The following is an 8039-nucleotide window of genomic DNA, read 5'->3' as shown; positions in this document are numbered from 1 at the left end:
ACCATACCAGCCAAAATATATTTAAGCCTTCCAACCACCAGTATGCACTCTAGGCACATAAATCCAACAACGCTAATGAACCACACCGACACAGAATTAGATCTTATCACACAAACAAGTATAGTATTTTCACCTTTTCTACCCAAGCGGATACCACCCCATATGTTGACGATTTAACGTTTCTATCTTTCTTTTCTCGTTCCTGTAACCATTCCAATGTAAACACACATACATATATACGTACGTACGTACATGCATACATAGACACACATATATACATTCCAACATACACAAACACACATACATACATACATACATACATACATACATACATACATACATACATGTATGCATGCATATATACATACAAAACGGTGACATTTGAACACACCTACTTATATCTTACACCAAGACAGAGAATTTCATACATAGAAAAATACCACACCACAAGCACGATCACTATATCTCTCTAAATCTACTCCATTTCCTATAAGTACTACTGCCATTTTTAAAAACATTTCATAATCAGACAATTCCTGACTATAAAAGATAAAAGTCTTGCTCACTCTGAAGTTTTATATCTCCCAATACTCTATAATCCTATTGACTTTTCTCTTTCATAGTCCTCAATATGCATGTGCATACATTACTATGCACATATTTGGGTTTGTGTCAGTGTGTAGATAGATAGATAGATAGACAGACAGAGAGACAGACAGGCAGACAGACAGACAGACAGACAGACAGACAGATAGACAGACAGACAGATAGATAGATAGATAGATAGATAGATAGACAGACAGACAGACAGATAGACAGATAGATAGATAGATAGATAGATAGATAGATAGATATATAGATAGATAGATAGATAGATAGATAGATAGATAGATAGATAGATAGATAGATAGATTTAGAGTATAAACATTTGGTAGTCCACTCGGAATTCGCCTCTAGTCGGATTGTTCATAGGTGTAGATGTTTGAATTTTTTTTTTTTTTTTAATATTTTAATATTTTATAACTCTCTTGCATATGTGTATGCATATATGTATATGTATCCGAAGTAGAAATCCATGTACAAGCAGACTTCAGAAAACAAATTATAGCTATTATTTGATGTACCTTGTTTGCGGTTCTTATCCTCCATTTATATCGCACAAGCTTTCTGGCGACTTGCTAAGTTATTTACAGAGCACCTTACGTAATGGGGTTTGCCTTTCGCATGCCGTTTGTATTCTGTACACCATTTCATCCGACGTCTCTCCGTTTTCTGCTTTCTCCTGCAGAGTTAGCCACCCTACAAGAAAAGCAGAACAATGAAAATTTTTATTTTTCCTGAAACTTCTACCCAACAGATCTAATTCTAGACCCAATGTTTTAACCTTCTCACTATACACACCGCACTCTATACACCGCATAATGCCGCACCATACCAAGCTGTTCTACGACCATACAAACATAGACACGTAGATGTACGCACATATATCCACACACTCATACGCCTCTAGTATTCACTCTCTCACACAAATTCATACACGCAAGCATGAATATTAAGTGCACACATATATGCCAAACAACACACGCATTCAACTTCCAAACACTCAAATTGATGTTTCATATTTTTTTCTTCCCATTCGGAGTCGTTAACAATTGCCGCTATTGTTAACCAGCTCTCGAAGCGAAGATAAAATCATTAAGTCAAGAATTTTAATTGTGTAGTATTTAGCATAAGTATCTTTTTTCTGTTTGTTGTCCAGTTTCATATATCTAGCGAAACAAACTCATTTCTCTTAGCCCATTTTTGTCACACACACACACATATGTACATAAAGTAATCGACATATATTTTTGTTGCTGGTTAACTTTAGATTAGTTTTGATTGGGCAGATTAAGATCAAATTCATTGAAAACATTACCATTTTGTTTTAGTTTAAGTATGTACGCATCTATAAGGTCACTAAGCACATTACTCAACTAGCTTTACATAATTTTCATTGTATAATGCCAATAAAATTTATACAAGATGTGGTTAATTCTTGCTGAAATTATGAAGATTGGTTTTGTCCAAAATAATTTTAAATTCAAATGTGTCAAAGTCACTAAAATATATCTTCAAAGAGGTACACCGTCCAACAGCTCACATTTATTAAATTATATTAATGTGTCATATTGTCCATTATACACTTGTTGCAAATGTTTTGAGCATTTATATAGATCCCCGGGATAATACGAATATTATTTGAAAATTCTTTGTTGATTGTTCTCATGCTTCAATACCTGCAACAGAGCTTTGGAATGCATTAAATTTGATCGGTTTATTTTGATCGGTTTATTTGTTGTCTCTGGTTAAGCCCGCTCAGATTATATCAAAGCCTTTAAAATTATGACCATCCTGTGTTTTCTATCACAATATACATCAAACAAGATTTTTGAATTTATCGTTTTTCTCTATATTTCAATGATAGATCATCGTTTGAGGGATATTTCCTAGTTATTTCCTTGTAGGTTGAGTGGTATTGTGGACGTTCTCTGATTGAGCTGTAAAACTAACTTGGTATTAATTTTTATCGTTCTATGCATAATCTTACCAGTTACTCAGACGTTACAAGAAGTAATTTAACTACAATATATGTAAACATACTTATTTCTATGTTGTAAATATGTTTGGTCTAGCTATGTTGTAAATATAATTATTTTCACTGTGTTTAAATATATCTTGTCTAGCTGTGTGCTAAAAAAATTAGTTTCGCTCTGATGTAAACATATTTAATCTTATTGTATATATATTGAATATCTTATTTGGTGTTGATGTAATTTCAATCTCATCAAAATTATCATTCACTTTTTGATATTGCTGTCGTTGATGTTAGTTTTGGTGTTGATGTGTAGCCTGAGGTCCCCACACCTATGATCAATTGTGTCTTAACCTTGCGTCGTCCCGCTTTGCCTTCATACATAATGCTTAATAGGATTATATTATTCAATATTACTTTCCTTTTTATGTCGCTAGATTGGTCTTTGATGAAAATTTGATAGCTATTCCTTACAGGTTAAGCGATTACATAGACGCTTCTTTTTTTCATTTTGGAGCCATTCACTAATAGATACACGACTGTTTCAGTCTAGAAGGCATTTTCGACAATGTGAAGAGAGGAGACTTATGAATGATTATAAATAGCGTACTTCTCTCTCGGATTTTGCGCCTAGCTTAAACGATTGTTCTGATAATGAAAAATCATCAATATTAGCAATCTAGAATGGCTCTCACTGATTAAAGTGAGTGTGGCTTTTGAAAGATTTCGTATGGCTTAACGCTCTCTTTGTGACGCACAATAAGAAGCTTTGAATTTCTATATTTCTAATTTACAGAATGGACCGAATGGATGTGGTATCAGAGAACAAGCTAAATGAGCAATGGACCACATCTTATTATTTTTATTGCGTTGATTCCATGGTCGTTTAGCACTCAGTGAACATTATACCTAATCTTCAAGATTGTGAGGTTCTAATTTGATCCCCTTTGTGCAGCACTATGAGAAAGTGTTTTCTGTCATACCAATTTATACTGAATTTCATTTACAACATCTGGGCCAACATAAATTTTCTGAATGAAATTAGACTGAAATCGGATCGGCCGTGTTACACGTTGTGTCATGCTGAAAGGGCCTAAGGATTATTTTGAGTACAATTGACTGTGGTATATACAATCATACACAATTTGATTCTGTAATACTCAGGCAACTGAACATCTGAAGTATAATCGTTGAAGCAAATATTGGATGCTTAATATATGTATGTCAATTTCTCACGCGTTAATGTCACTCGACGAATATTTTCGTAGTTCACTCACCCAGTGAGAAAATGATCTTTCTTCCTATATTATTACGTAATATTACAATGTTCAATGACATACGATGGTATGTCTATCCAATATGTTAGTAGATAGCCGGAGGAAGAAATTAATAATTGAAGGGTAATGGACTTATCGTTAAGTTATTCATTCATATTTTCCTCTTACATGATCACAAATTCTATTAACGATTTTAGTGGACTTGTTTGTTTACAAAAATCTTCTCCAATTTGACGCTATTTTCGAAGTTATTTAGTTCCTAGATGCAACAGACCATCGAGATGTGGGAAAATATGTTCGACATATATAACTGATCCGAAATAGAAAAGTTATTGTAATCAATGATAGAGATATTATGCCCTTAATTACATCAGTATAAACTAATATTGAACAGTTACACAGTATTTGTCTGCGAGAGATAATAATATCGATGCCTATGTTAAACTCTATATTATCTTTATATTTGGACCTGGTCATTGTTCTGGGTCAAAAGTCATAAATGAAATAGTGATCCCATAAAACTACTCTCCGGTGATCTATTTCAAACTTTTATATTGCCAGAAAACATCTTACAGAAAACTTCTGCACTAAAATATCTTTCTCTAGCTCCCCTTAATCTCTTCTATTCTGTCTATAATTTCTCGCTCATTCGCCACACCATTTACCTCTTTTGTCGTATATTACTATATGCAAATTTATCTTTATTTCTTTTCTCACTATCTCTTTATCGTTATTATTCTCTCTTTGTATCCTTCTCTTTATCTCTCTCTTCATGGCATTATGCATATCTCTCAAAATAAATTTATATATGCGTCTATACACACGCTCACAATCACGCGCACTCGACCCCCACTTCCACACAGACACTCATATATATGTGTATATATACATGTGTGTGTGTGCGTGAATATATGTGTGTGTGTGTGTCTATGTGCACTGACACACACACACACACACACATATATATATATATATAAGATCTTCGATGACACAGCGCCGTCCTACAACGAGGCCTTAGCTGCTAATGGCTTCAATAATAGAATTTGTTATATGATTAGCTCTAATCTCGCCAATAGAAAACGCCACTGTTAGGTCATATGATTTACACACAAAGTTTTTTTCCTTAATACTGAAACTTGTATTGGTAGGATATTCCTTAATTCAGTACACAATTATATTTAACAGAAACATAGGTTTAGAAACATCAGTAAAACACATGCTTTGAAGAATATTTTATTTGAACACCTAGCAAAAATGTACGGAAATATATGAGTGCGGCGTAAGACATCTTCAATCCCACGTTCAACAACCACAAGAACTCTTATGATATCCAGGAGAGTCGTAATGTCACAACTTTGGCCAGATATATGCTTACATGAAAAGAAAACACCCACCAAAAGATATAAAGCCAGACCTTACCTTAAAACCACTAGGAGATGCTGTATAGGAGAGAAAAGAATCATATTGAAGACTTCCCACTGCCCAGAGGCATACCTGAACTTTTAAAGTGAAGTTTTTCTCTTTGCCTTCATGAGCGCAAATATATAATAGTCAATTGGTTGGGTACACCATAAGAATAAGTGTTGGCTCTTTCGGTATCGGCACTTCCCTGACCATGATTGAGGAGTTAATTTTCCCCCACCCCATCATTTATACATACAAACTTATATCAATGCATGCTTATAAGGGGTCACATATTTAAAAATAAATTTCCACTACCCCCTGCCCATTCTCCTCGCCTAACTCCTTACTCCTCATTGCTCCTCAACTGCACCATTATGTTCTCTGTATCTTAGAATCAACATACAAATCTGCAGTGGACATTTTACCGATTGAGTCCCAGCATGCCATGCCGCAGCTTAAAATGGCCCAATTCAAGGAACATAATTCCGATAGGCTCAATGAGCAAACTTTGTTCTTTCTTTCGTATTGGTCTGTATTCCTTAGAACATAAATATTGTTTAGGGTTTTACACGACCACTAAAACGCGTAAACCGGTTGTGATGTTTACAAGCCTGCATTAATGAATATCCCAGGCTATACTTTCCCATTCAACCATGTCCATTGATTGCTGGATTTCATTCTCCATCTTATATATGAAACCATTTGTTAAAAACAGAAATCGGATATCATATTAAATAAATTTTTAATAATACACCCAATCTGTTATTTGATATACGAATGCCTGTTTTTGTGATTCATATATACATACAAATATGCACACACACATACACACACGTGTATTATTTGTACGTATTATATATGTATGCAAATCTATGTGTATGAGTGTGTATGTGTGTGTGCGTACATGTGTGTATGCTGGTTTGTATTATGTGTATTATGTGTGTATGTGTGTGTGTATGTGTGTGTGTGTGTGTGAATCAACACAGGTTGATTCAAACTCCTTGGTACACCTAGTTTCAAGCGTGATGCTAATCCCCAGTGGCTGGAAATTCATATATACACACATATACATATACATATATATATGTGAGTGTATGTAGCTATGTGTGTGGGGGTGTATACATATATATGATTGTTTGTGTGGGGGGGTGTTTGTTTGTTTTGTTTGTTTTTTGTTCTAAATGTCTAACAAATCGTAACGAGGATTTTAAATACCTATCGGAAGTGAGATATACTCATATTAATGAGTCCGTATTGTTTGAACGAGTGAACAGATGAATAAACAAATACATAAATAAAAAAATTAAGTGCGGAAAATCTCGAGAATTTACATGGGATAACAAAAATTAAACCTTTTAGCTCAGGAAAATAAATTCACTTCTCTGTGAGAGAAATTCTTGGTTTCTTGAAAATATCTGTCTGTTGTTCGAGAGTGGCAAACGGCAGCCTCAGAATTGTTCGTTACCTCACACTATAAGACAAATTTCAATGCGAAATTAAATTTCGTGATTATTCTAGTAATAGTGTTAATTATCTACCAAAAATAGAATTGGTATTTTCTGCAAAATATGTTGCCTCAATAACTTGACATATCTGAACAGAAAATAGTTTCAAACATGACACTCTTCAACAAAAGACAGTCTGGTGTGTAAAATTCCTTTTCCTAATTGAAGGTCGTGAAATTCTGAATGGATGCATCTGCGTTTCACGGTAAAAGTGTTAAGAATAATCTCATGTAGCTCCTTCAGTACATCAACACTTACTTGACTGATTTAAGTTCATGGCACTAACCTATTTCACGTGTTTCCATTGGTTCTCTTGTTGTACGTTTACACGAAATAAGTCCACCGTTTTCATTGAAAACAAACAAAATAAATTTTAATCTGAATATTAGTTATTCGTTAACAGCTTTGTTTCAAAGTTAATTTTTGTTGTTGCTGTTGCTGCTGCAGTTATTGTTATTGATTTTTTTTTTATCTTTATGTGATAACTTAAATTGACAAACTGGTTTTCAAGACTAGAACCAAATACAGACATACCTAATTAATGATTCTGTAGAATGCGGTAAAAAATAACTTCTATGGAATTTTGTATAATTCCTTTGAACTTAAGCTTTATTCAGCCATTTATATATTTAATCCTGTAAGCAACAACAAAATCAATTTTACCATCGTTATTCGGAGTATTTAACTTCAAAGAGGAAATTTACAAAGATCAGTCACTCTCTGTAGATTTAATTGATATCATCCTCTTTTTCTAAAAAATGTTTACTTCACTTCTATAATCATTAATGCTGAGTAGAAATTAAAATCCATTTGAAATAAGATAGTAACAACATATTGCTTGGCCTAAAATACGGTGATGTGAGGAAACACAGGTATTGTTTTCCCGTGAACTTTAATGCTTCAATTAATGTCGGTAATGTTTATGATTATTTTTAATTAATTTTACCAGCTTCCTCTTTCGAACCTGTACATACAATGTCCAGTGAGAGAGACACTGAATCAGACTTATTTCTTTTATTCTTTTACTGGTTTCAATCATTGGATTGCGTCCATGCTGGAGAACTACTTTCAATGATTTAGTTGATTATATGAAGCTCAGTACTTATTTTTTCGGCCCTTATTTATTAAATCACTAAGGTACGTAACATAACGCCGTTTATTAATCAGTATAAACATGAACACCTAGATAGAAACAGACACACGCTCATACGCATACACACAAATGCACATATGTACACACGCACACATGTACACATTTATGCATACATTTTTGTATGT

The sequence above is a fragment of the Octopus bimaculoides genome, chromosome 3 (assembly GCF_001194135.2).
Source record: "Octopus bimaculoides isolate UCB-OBI-ISO-001 chromosome 3, ASM119413v2, whole genome shotgun sequence".
NCBI lineage: Eukaryota > Metazoa > Mollusca > Cephalopoda > Octopoda > Octopodidae > Octopus > Octopus bimaculoides.
This window is presented reverse-complemented; position numbering follows the sequence as displayed.